Below are 17,982 nucleotides of genomic sequence, written 5' to 3' on the forward strand. Positions count from 1 at the left end.
TCAAAAGAATCTCGTCCCGAGATTTAGAAGTCGTCGAGAATAACGTAGGATACTCGAGTCGGAGACGATCCTCTCTTTCCCAAGTTGCCTCCTTTTCAGAATGATTTGACCATTGAACTTTAAGAAACTTGAGGTTTCGATGTCGACTGGTACGCTCAGCTTGATCAAGAATACGCACGGGGTATTCTCGGTATGAAAGGTTATCTTGAAGATCAAGCGTTTCGTGGTCCACTTCACGGATAGGATCCGAAAAGCAACGCCTGAGTTGCGAGACGTGGAAAACATCATGAACCTTGGAAAGATGCGGAGGAAGTTCCAACTGGTAGGCAACTTCTCCTTGTTTGGCAAGAATGCGAAAAGGACCAATGTAACGAGGAGCCAACTTGCCCTTGATACCGAATCGATGGGTACCCTTCAAAGGTGTAACCCGAAGGTAAGCCTTCTCGTCAACTTCAAAGGTCACAGCCTTATGATGAAGATCATATTGGCTCTTTTGACTAGACTGGGCTGTTTTCAACTTTTCACGAATAATGCGAACCTGCTCTTCTGCATCCTGGATCATATCCGGGCCAAAGAGTTGCCTCTCTCCGGTTTCTGACCAATTAAGAGGTGTTCGACATCTTCGTCCATAGAGAACTTCAAAAGGGGCTTTGCCCAAGCTTGATTGGTAACTATTGTTATAAGCGAATTTGGCGAATGGAAGGCACTTCTCCCAATTCATACCAAACGATATAACACAAGCTCGGAGCATATCTTCTAGAATTTGATTCACTCTTTCTACTTGACCACTTGATTGGGGATGGAAAGCAGTGCTAAAAGATAGGTGAGTCCCCATGGCATTCTGAAAACTTTCCCAGAAGCGAGAAGTAAAGATACTCCCACGGTCCGAGTTAATCTCCAGGGGAACACCATGAAGAGACACTATTCGGGAGATATATAACTCTGCTAGCTGGCTAGCTGTTATACTCTCACGAACAGGAAGAAAATGAGCCACTTTGGAAAGACGGTCAATGACCACAAAGATAGCATTATTCCCTTTCTTGGTCTTGGGAAATCCGGTAATGAAATCCATGCTAACTTTATCCCATTTCCATTCAGGAATAGCTAGAGGTTGAAGGGTGCCAGCAGGCCTTTGATGCTCTGCCTTAACTCGACGACAAACGTCACAGTTAGCAATGAACTCAGCAATTTCTCTCTTCATCCTAGTCCACCAGAACCTCTGGCGTAGGTCCTGATACATCTTAGTACTACCGGGATGAATGGTGAGAGGAGAATCATGAGCCTCCTTAAGGATCAATTGCCGCAGACGTTTGCTCTTGGGAACCACTAAATGGTTCTGGAAGAACACAACCCCTTTCTCATTGATGGAGAAATCGCTAGCGTTGGCGCTAGCAATATTCTCCTTGATCCGGGATATACCCTTATCATAGGCCTGCACGGCTATGATTTGGTCCCTAAGCGTAGGCTTCGCCACCAGGGTAGAAAGGAATCCTTGAGGAACAATATGAAGATTCAACTTCCGAAAGTCCTCATAGAGAGGTGGTTGACCTTGTTGTAGCATCAAATTGTTACAATAAGATTTACGACTTAGTGCATCGGCCATAACATTGGCCTTCCCCGGGGTGTAAGTTATCCCTAAGTCGTAATCCGAGATCAACTCAACCCACCGTCTTTGCCTGAGATTCAAATCCGGTTGGGTGAAGATATATTTCAGACTTTGGTGATCAGTGAATGTTTCGCAACGATTACCCAAAAGGTAATGTCGCCAGGTTTTTAGTGCATGGACCACAACTGCAAGCTCAAGGTCATGTGTGGGATAATTATCCTCATGTGGACGCAGCTGTCGAGACGCGTATGCGATCACATGACAATCTTGCATGAGAATGCAACCTAATCCTTGTCGCGAGGCGTCGCAATAGATAACAAAGTCCTTAGAAAAATCTGGTGGTAGCAACACAGGTGCGGAAGTCATGGGTCTTTTCAGTTGCTGAAAACTATGCTCACACTGTGGTGTCCACTCGAACTTTTTATCCTTCTTGAGGAGTTCAGTTAGAGGCTTTGCAACCTTGGAGAAATTCTCGACAAAGCGGCGACAATAGCTCGCTAGACCAAGAAAACTCCTAACTTGCTTAACCGATTCAGGTTGAGTCCAATCAAGGACAGCTTGAACTCTCTCGGGATTGACAGCAATACCCTTACGAGAGATTACGTGTCCTAGATAGGTCACTTCTGGTAACCAGAATTCACATTTTCAAAATTTGGCATAAAGGCGATGCTCCCGAAGTTTCATCAATACCAGCCTTAGATGCTCGGCATGTTCTTGTTCGTTCTTCGAGTAGATGAGAATATCATCAAGGTATACCACGACGAATTTATCCAAATACTCCATGAAGATTGAATTCATCAGTCAAGAGAAAGTGGCTCGGGCATTGGTTAAACCGAAGGACATGACGGTGTACTCGTATTGGCCATAACGAGTAACAAAAGCCGTTTTTGGAATGTCCCCGTTCTTGATCTTGATTTGATGGTATCCCAACCTCAAATCCATTTTGGAGAAGGCTGAGGACCCAGCGAGCTGATCGTACAGATCGTTGATCCCGGGGAGCGGATACTTGTTCTTTATGGTGACCAGATTAACTGGTCGATAATCTACAACCATCCGATCCGTTCCGTCTTTCTTCTTGACGAAGAGGACGGGACAAGCCCAATGAGAAGAGCTAGGACGAATGAAACCTTTATTCAAGGCCTCGTCTAATTGCTTCTTAAGTTCGGCTAGCTCCAGGGGTGCCATCTTATAAGGTCTTCTGGCTATTGGAACAGTTCCCGGAACAAGATCTATCACGAACTCTACATCTCTGTCAGGTGGAATTCCTGGCAGTTCCTCTGGAAAAACATCCGGGAAGTCACGAACTACCGGAATGTCTTCAAGTTTCGGAAGAGGGTTGGCATTTAAGGAATAGAGTTGGCATTTGGCAACTCGAGTAGAGACATTTACTATCTCACCCGAGGGATGGGTAAGCTGGACATTTCTAGAATGAGTATCAATCTTGGCATAGTGAGCTGACATCCAGTCCATGCCCAAGATGATATTAATATCCGAAGATTTCAAGGCTATCAATGAGGCTAGAAAAACTAGCCTGTCTACTAGAATTTCATTGTCATAGGTTATCCTAGAGGTTTACCATTTACTACCAGGAGTTTGGACAACCAATGGGATTGGCATATCACAAAAAGACATGTTATGCAACTGTGCATAACTTTCTGAAATGAAGGAATGAGAAGACCCAGTGTCAAAGAGAACGGACGTTGGGTGATGATTAACAAGAAGCGTACCCAGCATGACGTCGGGATCCTCTGCAGCTTCTTCTGCTGACACATAGTTCACACGGCCACGTGCAGGAGTTGGCTTCACATAGTAAGCCTTGCCCGACTTGGCCTGCCCGACGGACTTTCCGGGTTGCTTGGCACCCACATTCTGAGGACACTCACGGGAATAGTGCCCTGGTTCTTCACACTTGTAGCATATCACTTGATTGGCACGTGGTGCAGCATTGCTAGCTGGACCACCATAAGCTTTTGCTGGAGGGTTGGCCTTATTCATCTGAGGCGCCACGTAGGATGGCCTCGGAGTATATCTTGGCGGCAGAGAACTGTTCGGAACCCACAGCCTGCGTTTTGGAAACACGGAACCAGAAGACGAGCCAAAGTCAAGGGAGTGCTTCCTTGTGGCTTCGAAGTCAGTATGACCAGTCTCGGCACTGATCGCCTTGTTGACTAGAGCTTGAAAGCTTGCACACTCATGGAGGCGCAGATCACGACGGAGCTCAGGGCTCAAACCCTTACGGAATCTTGCTTGCTTCTTGGCGTCAGTAGACACCTCCTCTGTTGCATAGCGGGCGAGGTTACCGAACTCGCGGCTATAGGCATCCACAGACAACTTGCCCTGTGTGAAGGCACATAACTCCTCTCTCTTTCTGTCCATCAGGCCCTCTGGAATATGGTGCAGACGAAAAGCTGCACTGAAGTCTGCCCATGTGGCTACTGGTTCAGCGGGACGCATTGCTTCAAAATTCTCCCACCACAGATTGGCAGGTCCCTCCAGGAAATATGCCGCAAAGGTCAACTTGTCGGCCTTAGACACATTCGCAGAGCGAATCTTGCGTGAGATGCTGCACAACCAGTCATCAGCGTCGAGGGGATCGACGGAATGATGAAACTTTGGAGGATTCAGCTTCACAAAGTCGTTGAGGGACACTGCAGCATTCCTAGGCTGACGAGCCGTATTCTGCTCAATACGTTCTAACAGTCGATTGGTCTGCCTTTTATTTCTCTCTGCCTCAAGCACCACTCCCACCAGAGAAGGCGGGCGAGGCAGGTCTTCCTGCGACGCTTGACTACCCTCGCCTTGCTCATGAGCAGGGGCACGGTTCAACCTGGTGAACACCATCCTGACAAACAAACTCACAGCTTAGACCAATATCATATCAATACTAGCTATGGATTAAGAATGTACTGAACACACGGAATGCGGAAATGAATATCCAAACAGCATGGTAACAAGCAACTGCTATATATACACCATGGTTCATACACACCCTTAGATAGTTCAGTACAACCTTAACCGAAGAGCAAACTACTAAAATTATGAAACTACTCATCAGAGGCTTACAAGCTTCCTATACATTATTTATCTAGGCCTCCGGAATTCATTTCACATCATAGGCATACTTCACAAGTCATGCAGGACTGTGAATGTACGGCTACTACCATACTATCCTTCCTCTCACTGCTCAGGCATCCGCATAAAACATCTCATAGAGATTACCTCCATGACCTGGAAGCTCAACCTGCGGATCAGGAAACACTCTAGCCTGAGATCCCTGGGATCCATAAGGACACGGATGTGGCCCTGGTCCCTTGACTGGTGGTAAGAGGGGTCCCCGAAGAGGTGTGACTCCTCCTATAGCTGGCCAGTCAACGTGGGCCGGAAGATGGTTCCTAACAGGGTTCAGCATCTCCATATCTCCGTACCCTGTCTGGACTACCGGTGCCAGCTGCGTCAAAGCCGTCCACAGACGGGCACGGGTAGCATAAAGCTCCATGCGGAGAGCACGAGCATCCCTGTCTCTGTTCTCTAGCATCTCAACAGTGGACTGCAGTAGTGGATCCTCCATAGAAGAATCAAAATAGACTCCACTGAGGTATCCCTCTTCACCAGGCTGAGAGGCCGGAACATAGCAGAACTCTGAATTCTGCAGCTGTGCATGTCTCGCTCTCATAATGGTCAGCATTGAATAGGCAGCATCCTGTACTGCCATGTCAACAGTGACTCCCAACCCATATGACCAATGGATTGGCTTCTCAGCTCCAGGGTAGTCTGGAAATACCCTAACAGTGCAGATGTACTGGCTCTGGTTGAAGTCTCGGTACTGTTCCTCCACTGTGTACTCGGGGTACCAGCGGTAACCGCACACCGACATCACCCTGACCAGCATGGCCGTATGACCTGGCACATCAATGCACCTGGTCAGACGTACCACCTGGCGAGAAGGGCGGCCAGGCATCTGTAAATAGAGAGTAATGCAAAAGCATTAGAGCTCCGAATGCAAAATTGGGCAGCATAACGGCTGTAAATGCTAAAAAACAATTTTTGAGACAGCCCAAAATGGAATAGCGTAACCACTCAACTATCAAGTTCCACTCTGTGGTCATCAAACTTACTTCCTTTTCCCTAGGAATGACAGAAACCCAATATCTATTGACCCGTAGTCCTATAATCTACCGATCAGAAACACGAGCCTAGAAGAAGATGAGTAACCTAGTCCTTAATTCCCGCAGAAAAGACGAGGATGACCAGAATAGAATAACTTGAGAAAAGAACAAGAGTCTTACGTTCCCTTCCACAAACAATTCCCCTATATATAACTAAAGCAATTCTAGACTCAACTTCGACCAGTTTGGCTTAGTAATCCTACAGTCAGTCAGGCTCTGATACCAACGCTGCCGGGACCCCGATCCTAAGCCATAGGAATCCAGCCTGTAACACATCGCATCCCTTTGCGGTCTCACGCACGGTTAATTCCACGGCTACAGCCTTACCTTAGCCGGGACCGTTTGCCTCTTTTGACTCACGTATGCAATAGTGTCGCTAGCATTCCAATGTCAAAGAACCCGGATCGACATGTCTAGTCATAAACCCAAGTGGCAGTACCGTACAAGGAGAGGCATACATGACCCAACAAAGCAGGTGTCGGTCACCAGCGAGTGTAGACGAGTCGTAGCAAGCTACAAGGACTCCATTACACCGCGTGACATTTCCCCAAAGAGGACAGACACAACAGCTAAGAAGGACACATGCCGGTCAACCAATGTGTCCGGAGCAGTAGCAAGCTACCAAGGCTCGTTGGATCACAAAGGGGCATTTCCTTGTAAGGAATGCTACTAAAGTTCACGACTAGGTAATCGAACCCCATACATATCAAGTACGACACACGTACGCATGGCATACCGATATGTATAGATACATCGATGGCATCACAACATAACCATAAACATACAAGCTTTATTTAAGAGGCTTGGAAGAGCCACACACATAATATTACACATTAAGGGTCTCACGACCCATAATAGCAGTCATTCAGTTACAAGCCAGCGGAAGAGTTTAAACTGTCTGAGTACAGACATGACAACTAGAAGGCACATGGCCTGACTATACTACAGATCCAACGTAGGGCCAGATCGTAGCTGGGACACCAGCTACTCGTTGTCGTCGATGTCTACGAAGAACCCTCCATTAGGGTCATTAGCAACCTCTGCAACATTTATTAAGCAAACATGAGTACGAAGGTACTCAGCAAGACTTTAGGATAACTAACTACTCATGCAAGGTATCAAAAGGTATTGTGGGGTTTCATGCGGAAAGCCAGCATTTGACTCGTGGCTAGACAACTTGCATTTTTAAATAATTTTGACAACTTGATTTCTCGCACACGAGTCCACAAACACCACAACAATACACTATCGTGGAATCATTCCGTCTCCATACGGAAATGCCGTCCACGACACTCACGCTTATCTTGACAATTTTATGCGTAGCCATTAAGTTATATATGAACAACATATGTCTCCAAGTAGTCCATATCCGCGGACGCGGCTATTCGAATAGATCATAACCCTGCAGGGGTGTACTTCGTCACACACGCTCTCGCCACTTATCGCCATGTGCACGTCATGCACCTCGGCAACCTTCAAGCGGAAGCCCAGCGAGGGAGTCGGCCACGACCGTTAACCACACTAGTACCTAGTCCAGGTTTATCGCCTATCTGAGAGTAACCCGTACGGAAGTCCGGCCGAGGTTTCCGCTACGGCCTCAAACGATGTGCGCAAGGTTCCGAAGCCCACCATCCGGGTGCCACTTGGTACACCGTGCCACTGCCTACCGCATCACAGCCCACCTCTCAGGTCAGCACCATGCACGACCTCCAGCATTACTATAAACACCAGAAACTACTTGCAACTCCTGGAACTAGTACTAAGCGATTAGTAAGTCGAGAGGGTCAATTAAGTATCCCAACGTGTGGTAGTATCTAGTCTTGGATTACATACACGGAACTCAGTTCCTAAGGACGGTTCCAATGAAACAACCCGCCATGTACTCCTACACAGCCTTTCACCGGTACCTTTACCAAATCAAGTTCAACACGCAACCTTTGCTCACCGAACACATTCTCACAATTCTGTTCATCTCCCAGATGACAGACCATACACAACTCTAAGCATAGCATGCATAGCAGGATAAGACACATCAAGGCTCAAGCAACTACCAAGTATGCTAGGTTGCAAGGTTCGGCTATTTACTGTGACAAGGTTAGGTCATGCAAAGGAAGTGGGTTCAACTAATCGTGGCAAAAGCAGTTGAAGCATTTGATCCTAATGCAATAAATAAGTGCAGGAGCAAGAACATGGGATTTATTGGGATGATCAAAAATGGTTGCTTGCCTTGTTGCTCAGAGGAGGGACAATATCCGTCGGACGGATATTCGGTGGAATCCGGGGGTGCGGAGCCTACCGAAATGAATGGCAACAAATAATATCAAGCATATGCAATCAAGATGATGCATGAGCATGGCATGAGAATGCAGAGTGATAAACCAATATAATCAACATGTATTAGGTTTGAAATTGATGTGAATCACCTTCAATTATCAATTCAAACGAGGTATTCTCGGATACCGATTTAATTGATTCGACCTGATGCTCAGATCAAATTAATGTTAACATGCATGATATGTCATGTTAAGGTACTGATTTGTAATTAGGACAGTGTGTGATCATGTCATTTCATAATGAAATTTGAATATTTTCCAAATTCCATTTATAAAATAATTATAAGAATTGACTTATTCATTAATCTACATGTTTGGGTTCTGTATCTTTTTCAAACATGATTGAAAGTAGCATATTCAGATTCCTTGAATTTTTCTGATACTTTTTCATATATAAATTATTTTCATTGGAGTTACAGATTAATTGCTATGAATTTTTGAAGTTTTAAGCATTTCCTGGATTTATTTTATAAACAGAAATACTAATATTGCATCACTACTGACGTCAGCAGGTCAACTGCGCCTGTGCCAGGTCAAACCTGACCAGTGGGGTCCACTGGTCAGTGACCCAGGGGCTAACCCCGCGCTGACCAGCCCCTAATTGGGGTTTGACCAGGCGTGGGGCCCTCTGGCAGTGACTGAGGGGAGGTTAATTACGTCCTAATGGTCGGCCACGTCGACGCCCACCGGAGGGTGGTCGCCGGCGACCAAGCCCGCGGCGGAGGGCTCGCCGGAGACGACCTAAACGGCGCTACACGGCACCAAATCGAGCGCGGTTTGTAGCTACGGGACGCTGGCGAAGCAGCCGATCTGGCAGGGGCATCAGGGGGAGCTAGGGTCGCCGGGAGAGGCGCCGGCGACGAGCCGAAGCGGCGGCCGAAGCTCGGCCTTCTGCGGGTGATGGCTCCAGGGCACGGGGAGGGCAGCTGATGGGCTCATCACATTCCTGGCGGCTCCAGGAGCTCGATCCCTAGCTCGAGCGCGTGGAACAGACACCACAACGACGACGACGACATGACCGGCGGCGAGGAGCTCTCGGCCTTGGTGGGGAATGGGGCTACGGTGCACGGAAGAGCGTGGGGTGAGAGGGGAAATGATGACGAGCTCACGGCGGTTCCGATGGTGTTATTGTAGGGCTCGGGGGTGCGCCGGAGGGAGCGAATCGACGGAAGAGGTCCGGCGGCCGGAGGTGGAGAAGATGGCGGCGAGGCGATGACAGGGGGCCTCCGGGCTTGATTCCTTCTTCCAAGGGACGAGGAGGAGCACGGCGAGGCTTTGGGGCACAACAACTGGGCTGGAGGGGGCTCGTGGCCACGGCTACGACGAACGACGATGACAAGCACGCTCGGCCATGGTGGGAGAGGGCGAGAGAGAGATGGAGGGGAGCCAGAGATGGGTGGAGAAGGGAGAGGCGTGCACGGGGTACTCATCCCCGCCGTCTGCGTGGCTCGGGCAAGCAGGAGGTGGCCAGGGGACGTGGCCGCGCTCGCCGGCGCATCGGCACGCAGCTGCTTCTCCTCCTGGCGGAGGAAGAAGACAGCCGTGCCCCTGGTGGGCTGGGCCTCCTCAGGCGACAGGTAAGGGTTTTCTTTCTCATATTTCTTTTCTATTTTGTTTCTGTTTTGCTAACTATTGTTTTGCTATTTATTTCAGCTCCAAAATGGGTTGTAAAACTATTTTAAACATACCTGAATATTTGTTGGAATATTTCCAACTATTTCCAAAGTTTTCAACATTTTTGAAAATTTAAAGTTTCTGATTTCAAATTTAAAACTTGAAACCAGTAGCTTTTGCATTTATTTAAAATGCTTAAAGTGTCAAGAAAATAGTTTTCTCCAATGCTCATTTACTTTCATGATTTATCAGAAAGTTTGAACATTTCTTGAGGCCATTTTGGGTTCATTGATTTTAACTAGTTTGAGATTTCCTTTATTTAAAGTAGTGGCTAGGGTTTTGGGTTTTCCTTCATCACTTCCTTTGTTCTTGTTGAGATTTTCTTAGATGAAAATGCAAAGAAGACATGAGCACAAGACTAACTTGCTTAAGGGGTTAGGGATGTGAGAGCACCCAAGTAAATCTAGAATAATGATCAACTATGACAAAGCCATATAAGGATGCTGCATTGGTTAGAGTAGCATAATGAGTGGGTCCAATTAGATCCATGTGAAGCAATTCAAACGGACGAGTAGTGGTCATGATAGTCTTCGAGGAGTGTTTGGATTTGGTCATTTTTTCAAACTCACAAGCACCGCAGAGGTGGTCCTTGAGGAATTTGACTGATTCGATGCTAATGACATGCTTTTTCTTCACCAGCGTGTGCAAGTTCCTCATGCCTGCATGACCAAGTCTTCGATGCCATAGCCAGCCTTCTGAGGTTTTTACTAGTAAGCATGTGGCTGGTTGAGGACCTGTGGAAAAATCAACAATGTACAAATCTCCTCTCCTAACACATTTGAAGACTGTGGATCTGTCAGATTCCATGATGACTACACATCTACATTTTCCAAAGATAACAACCATATCGAGATCACAAATCATTGAGACTGACATGACGTTAAACCCAAGGGATTCAACAAGCATCACTTTGTCCATGTGCCTGTCCTTGGAAATAGCCACTTTGCAAAGTCCCAATACCTTGCTTTTACCTTTGTCCGCATATGTGATTTGCTTCAGTGGTGATGGAGTCAGTGGCATATTCACCAGCAAGCTTTTATCACGAGTCATGTGGTGTGTGCAGCTACTATCAAGAACCCACTCAGTGCTCTTGGGTTTGTCCTCCTGCAGATGAATTAGTGCAGCTTACCATCTCATATGCTTCAGACATGAAGAATATGATATCAATTTCATTAGACATGAATTTTATCGTAAACAGTAAAATTGAGGACGTGCGAAATGTTATCATTTCATCAATTTTAGCTTTTGTCCAAACAAGCATTTTCCTCAGGTCATCATCAAATTCTTCAGATGATGATTTTCATCTGGAGACCTGACCTGCAGAAGTGATTAGTTCAATTTATTCACCACCCACATCTGAAGGGGTGGCAAAGAGTTCATCATCCTGCGAGCACCATATGAGAAAGGGGGCATTGAAGCTAATGCACTTCTCTTCACAGTAGGGTGTTAGAGTATTCAAATGAATAGGCAACAAAGTTCTTTGAGGATTTATGAACATGATGATTTGAGGTATAATGCTCATATTCATATCCCTTGTAATTTCCCACCATATTAGAAGCATTAGCACGAGTACGGACATAGTTTTGACCAGTTGAGGATTTTGATCCTCTTGAAGACTTTGGTCCACCTGAGGAATTTCATCTGGGTTCAGGTTTTTCACAGGTGGTGTCATGAGGACATTCACCTGAAGATTTTCCAAGCAACTTCTGGGGACCCAGATTTTCCTCAGGGGTGGTCCACTCCTGCAGTTAGTTCCAACATATCGAGCAATACTTCACTAGATTGATTTTTGAACACTTTATAGTTGGAGTCAAATGACTCATCTGAGGAATACGATAATTCACATGCAAAGCATGTTAGATTGGATGGATCAACAGGAGGTCCTTTAGTAGCAACCCATGTGGTTTTGGGATACTACACAAGTTTCTAGTATGATCTATCAGCATTCAGTTTCCTTTCAAAGGCAATTCCTTCTTTCCTCAGGTTCCTGTTCAATATGTCCTTTTTGAGCACATCGCAAAGGGTTTGATGCCCTTTGAGACTTTTGTACATGCCTGTCACATACAATTCCTTCAGCCCTGCATTTTCGTTAGTAACATTTGTGGTTTCCTCAAGTGAGGAGTTTGATACCACATGAGCAATTGAAGAAATTGTAGCAATAGAAGCATTTTTTGATTGTAGTGAAGAATTGGCAGTTTCATGCTCGATGATTTGCGACATGCTGGAGTGAATTCAACCTGAGCGGCACTGATCATTTTCCATTTGAAGATCATCATGAGACATCTTCAGCTTATCAAGATCAAGTTTCCGTTGAAGAAATTCATAGGAAAGTTTCTCATGATCAGCCAAGAGTGTGCCATAACGATCTTGAAGACTGTCAAATCTGGAATGAAGACTTTTCCCATCTTGAGCGAGGGTTTGGGTATGATTCATTTCATCATTCAACAGGTCATCGCTTCTATCTAGCAGTTTTTGAAGCTTTTCAATGGCACTTTGTTGCTTAGTTGCAATGTTGGCAAGTTTACTGTAACTGGTTTTTTTTTATAATCATCAGGTTCACGGTCAGTTGAATCAGAGGAGGAAGTGTCATTTGCTACCTTTGAACCTTTTGCCATGAAGCAATAGGTTGCAGCGAAGTCATCAACATAGTCATGAGTGTAGATAGCATTGTCATTTTGTTCAAGGTTGAAGATTGACTTGCTGATGAATGTGGTAGCCATTGCAAGACTTGCCACACTAGACTCTGAGTCTTCTTCTGAACCTTCCTCTTCATCACATTCCTCAAATTCTTCCTCGGAATCCATTTCCTTGCCAATGATTGCCCGAGCCTTTCTGAAACTAGTCTTCTTGTGAGATGAGGACTTTGAGGATGAGGATTTTGAAGATTTCTTCTATTTCTTCGAGTCATCAGAACTTTCATCCTTGTATTTATTCTTCTTTGATTCCTTCACCCAGCGAGGATAATCACCAATATAGTGACCCGATTTCTTGCATTTGTGGCAGGTTCTTTTCTTGTAGTTCTCAGATTAAGATTCTGATTTCCTCATATCTCTTCTTGTAGATTTACCAAACTGGCCACGCTTTGTAAACTTCTGGAATTTCCTCACGAGCATTGCAAGCTCCTGTCCAAGTTCTTTAGGATCACCAATGCTGCAATTTGAGTCTTCTTCTTCAAATGAGGAAATTGCTTTGGCCTTGAGCGCACGAGGTCTAGAGTATCTTGGTCCATACATATCTCTCTTTTCTTCCTATTGGAATTCATGAGTATTGAGTCTTTCGAGTATATCAGCAGGATCAAGCATCTTTTAGTTTGCTCTTTCTTGAATCATCAGAACCAGTGTATCAAATGATGAATCCAACGATCTGAGCAGCTTCTTCACAATTTCATGGTCAGTAACGTCTTGAGCTCCGAGTGCTTGCAGTTCATTTGATATGTCAGTGAGGCGATCAAAGATATCTTGGCAGCTTTCATTGTCAAGCCTCTAGAAGCGATTCAATAGATTGCAAAGAACATCAACACGAGAGTCACGCTAAGTTGAAATTCCTTCATTAACTTTGGACAGCCTATCCTAGATAAGATTTGTCGTGCCCAAAGCACTCACTCTGCCATACTTACCTTTGCTCACATGGCCACAGATGATATTCTTCGCTTGGGAATCAAGTTGCTTGAATTTCTTCACATCAGCGGCACAGACAGTAGCAACGATGGAGGGAATGCCATGTGCCACAATGTACCGGAGATCATTGTCAATAGCTTGAAGATACATCTGCATCTTGGTCTTCCAATAGGGAAAGTCCTTTCCTTCAAAGGTAGGACATCCTGCAGTAACCTTGATCATACCTGCATTCGACATAACTAAAACTCCAGGTGGTTAAACCAAAGTGCGTTATATCGACTAGAGGGGGGGTGAATAGGCGATTTTTATAATTTCATCACTGAGGAAATTCCTTTTGAGGAAATTCCTCACTGATGAATAACATGCAGCGGAAACAGCGCAGGATCAGAGGTGCTAAGATTACAACAACAGTTTTCTAGATGAAGATTATGAAAAACATTTTGCACAGTACGCACGCATAGAACAAGTAGGTGAACATTAACTGGTATGAAGAATTTGAGGTTGAGGAAATTCAGAGAAAGTCTTAAGCAAATTGTTCAAACAGTGACAATGACAGTCTTCAACATACAATATTGAGGAATTGAAAGAGTTGAAGAAATAGAACCCGTATCACAATGAAGACAATTGTTGATGACCCAGTTCCAACTGCTACGACAGTCGTACGTCTGGTTTGGAGTGGCTTGGTATTGAAACCAAAGGACACACAGTCCCCACCGTATTCTCCTTGAGCTAAGGACACACAGTCCTCGCCAAACACTCATGGTAAGTCTTCAGGAGAGACTTCCAAACCCTCACAAACTCGGTCACCCGACGATCCACAATTGACTGCTGGATTGCTCTAGACCATGATGCCTAAGCGTATGGAGGATGCACAGTCCTCAAAGATAAAAGGCTTCAGTTTCACACAGGAAAAAATTCTTCAGTGATGCTCAATCACTTGGTTTTTGGTTTTTGGTTTGGTGTTCGGGTATTTCCTCACTTGATTATTTACTCTCGAAGACTATGAGGAATTTGGGTTGCTTTAAATGACAAGTGTCAGTTTCTCATGGAGCAGCCAACCAACTAGTGGTTGTGGGGGCGGCTATTTATATCCTAGGAGCATCCCGACATGATTTGACATAAATACCCTTAAATATTGTGACCGTTGGTGTGGATAAGATCGGTGAGGTGGCGTGAATCGCGGCAACGGTCGGGACTCTCAACTGTGAGAGTCCTCATGCCTCTCATATTCCTCACTTGAGGCTTTTGTACGTTTAGGATTGGGTTGAGCATCATGATGAAATTCATTCCATAGTATTACCTTGACCCCCTTTAACAGTACGGTGTTCCTATGACTCAAGAGTGAAGAAAATGAAACAGAAATAATAAATCTTCATGCTTCAAAGTCTTCGAACTGATTTTCTTCAGGACACACCGAATTCCTCATCTTCAATATCTTCATGTGGAATGTCAATTTCATCACAATTTCTTCGCGATCAAATTCTTCAGCATAAGACCAATTTCTTCGGCCGAACATATACAATTTTAGGGGTCGATATTCATCATATAACTCAAACTCCTCAGCGACTTATACAGCCTATGTACACTTATAAACACATTAGTTACTTAACCTATAAGTCTTAAAACCACCAAAATCACTAAGGGCACTAGATGCACTTACACACTGCCACATGCCTCGTCAAGGAAATCATCCCACTCAGGGCCAGAGGGAAAACCGAAGTCGGAAGGAGGAGCAGGAGGAAGATCCTCATCGTGACTTATATCAGTTGTGCCCGAGCCTCTCAGACGGGCCTGGAGGGCATTCTTAGAGGAGATCATGCGAGTGACCACATCGTGGTTCTGTGAGCACTGAAAGGAAAATGCCTTCATCATGGCAGAATATTCTTTCCCAAGAAAGCTAGCAAAGCGACCGAATGAGACACAGCTAGATGAGAGAGACCTAGACCGAGGAGCAGCCCGTCGAGTAGAAGCGGATGAGGATTTCTTGGGAGCCCAATCATCTGCTATGTGAGGGGGAATGGCCCATTTGTGATGCACATGAGTGCGAGCAATAGAAAAAGGAGCCACATTTTCAATGAGAGCCTGAATAAAGGGGGCATGAGGGAAGGCTCGCTTGTATTGAAAACTAGCGAGGCGAATCTCGTGCCATAAAAAGTGAGAGACATTGATCTTCTTTTTCGGATGTTCGGTGAGATGGGCCATGATATCAATGCAATATCCGCTACAGGTTCCCCTGTCACCCATCTTGGGATAGATGGTGCGGATGACACACTGAAAAATAATGAAGAAGGGAGATATCAAAATAGAAACTTGATTGAGATCTTTCCCCTTTTCCTCTTCATCAAACTCATCAAGGCTCTTTAGAAGATAGCCACATGCTTCAATGGCCCTAGGTGCATGATTTGGGTCACTCTTATGGATTTTAAAGCCGGTGTGTGGGAAACCAAGAGCATCGACAAACTGAGCATAAGAGGCCGAGAGCTCGACGTCGGACGTCATCCAAGTGACAGTGTTATCAGGACCAAAAAAGCAAGTTGCATAGAACTGATGAATCGCAGCATGGTTGAAGTCATGCTGAAAAGCAAAGGGAGCAGCAAGACCAGAAGACTCTATGAGATTGATGGTACCCGGATATTTCGCCGGGTGAGTGAGAATGTGCTGACAGACCTTTCGGAACAATGAGAGTGGAGAAAATGTCTGCGTGAACATTTGTGTGGAAACGTGAGTCCACGGAATCACGCACAACAGAGAATTGGTCAGTGTCACAACGAAATTTAAGGTAGCCAGATTTAGCGACCTTGGTGAAATCCTTAATTTCACGACCTAGAGAAGGAGGGGGTTCAAGAGAGATGCGACGAGCATCACCTTGAGGCTGATCTGGAAGTGGAGAAGGCATGTATGACGGTCTCCGAGTGTCGGGCTTTGGAAGATTTTTGCGAACCCCAACAAATTCCGCCCATTCTTCATACTCGAGCTCTTCTTCATAGTCAGAACGCTCCGAGGATGAGACGGTTCGACGAGCTGGACGCTTGGCGGCACGTTTGAAGGGGCGACCCCGTTCTTGAGAGTCGTCGGACCCCGCACCATGGGCGGCATGAGCAAACGAACCGACGGGGGGCTTCGTGTGGAGTGTTTGATCTTTGGCATGACGAAAGCTCCTACAACCATGTTCGAGAGAAACTAGGTCACGAACCGGATACGCACGGGCAGATCAGTGGGAAAGTGATCGGTTGAAGAAGAGGACGAGGTTACCTTGAGGCCCAGAGAGAAAGAGAGGCTCCGGCCGAAGGAACGGCCGGAGGGAGGTCCGGTGACAACCTGGTGATGGCCCTCGACAGCCTGGCGATGCCGCGCCGGAGGGAGGCCTCGCGAGGCAGAGGACGGGAACGAGAGTGGAGGAGGCGGCGCCGAGAGTTAGGGAAAATGCCCAGACCCGCGGGCCTCCAGAATATATATATGGGGCTGAATCGTCGAACGACCGAGTGGCGTCGTACGTCCGGAGGTAGTAAATCATCGGCCGATCGACACTTGTCGGACGACCGAACGTTAGCAGGTCACCGGTCGACCGAAACACGTCGGACGTCCGAGAGGGGCAAACAGGAGGGAGAGGCATTTTCTGTGTCACCCATGATAGTGAGATGATGAAAAGTATCCTAGCACATGTAACAACCAAGTTGTCTCAAATAGTGACCATACTTGCTAAACAGCTCTAACGATGGTGTGGGCGGTGGTTTTACCCACCATGTTTGAGTAAACGTGGGATGGCACTGCGAAGATAGCTTTAGACCATCACCACAACTTCATCATTTAAAGCACCAAGTCACCAAGGTGAGCAAAGTAACTTTGAGAGTGTTGGGTTAATTTATGCATCATATAGTGTGAGAGAACTCATGAATTGAATGTCTCCCCCTAAATTCATGCCTACACCTAGACAAAACATGAAGTTATGAAGAGGGCTAAGATCTTATCGGCACCCACGCCGACGGTGCCATCGTAGAAGCCACCTTTTTGGGGGACGTCATGGTGATGGTATGCAGGAGGCGCTACAAGTTCTTGTGGTACTGGCTTCCATTGGTGTAGTTGTGATTGAGCAGGAGACAATAACGTCGTCCACGAATGCGTTGGTGCAGAGTGCGCCGACACGGATAGGAGCAGGAAAAGGTGGAAGCATGGAGTTTTTTTTAGAAATGTGGAAGCATGGAGTGCGCCGACGCTAGAGTGGAGCCATGATACGTTGGGAGTGACAAGCACTTTGGGACTATCTCAACATTTGGTAGATTCTATTACCACGAGACCCAACAAGGACTCATACCTAACTCCCACCGAGGTCCAAGGGTGACCGAGTCTCCGTTGATTTTTCTCTTGATTGCTACCAGTATTACACTTTTCTCACTATCAGAATTCAAAGTTGATTGCCTGTACAGTGGGTTATTCGTAGCATGATCCATGTGAACACACCATGTCACTCAAGGCACGGCCAAATTTCCACAAGTCATGGAAAAATATTAATTACACATCTCTGTTAGAATATAAAGTAGCATTTCCCAATATAAGGAAGAAAGGTCAACATAGATCATCGGAGATGT

The sequence above is a fragment of the Hordeum vulgare genome, chromosome 5H (genome assembly GCF_904849725.1).
Source record: "Hordeum vulgare subsp. vulgare chromosome 5H, MorexV3_pseudomolecules_assembly, whole genome shotgun sequence".
Lineage (NCBI taxonomy): Eukaryota > Viridiplantae > Streptophyta > Magnoliopsida > Poales > Poaceae > Hordeum > Hordeum vulgare.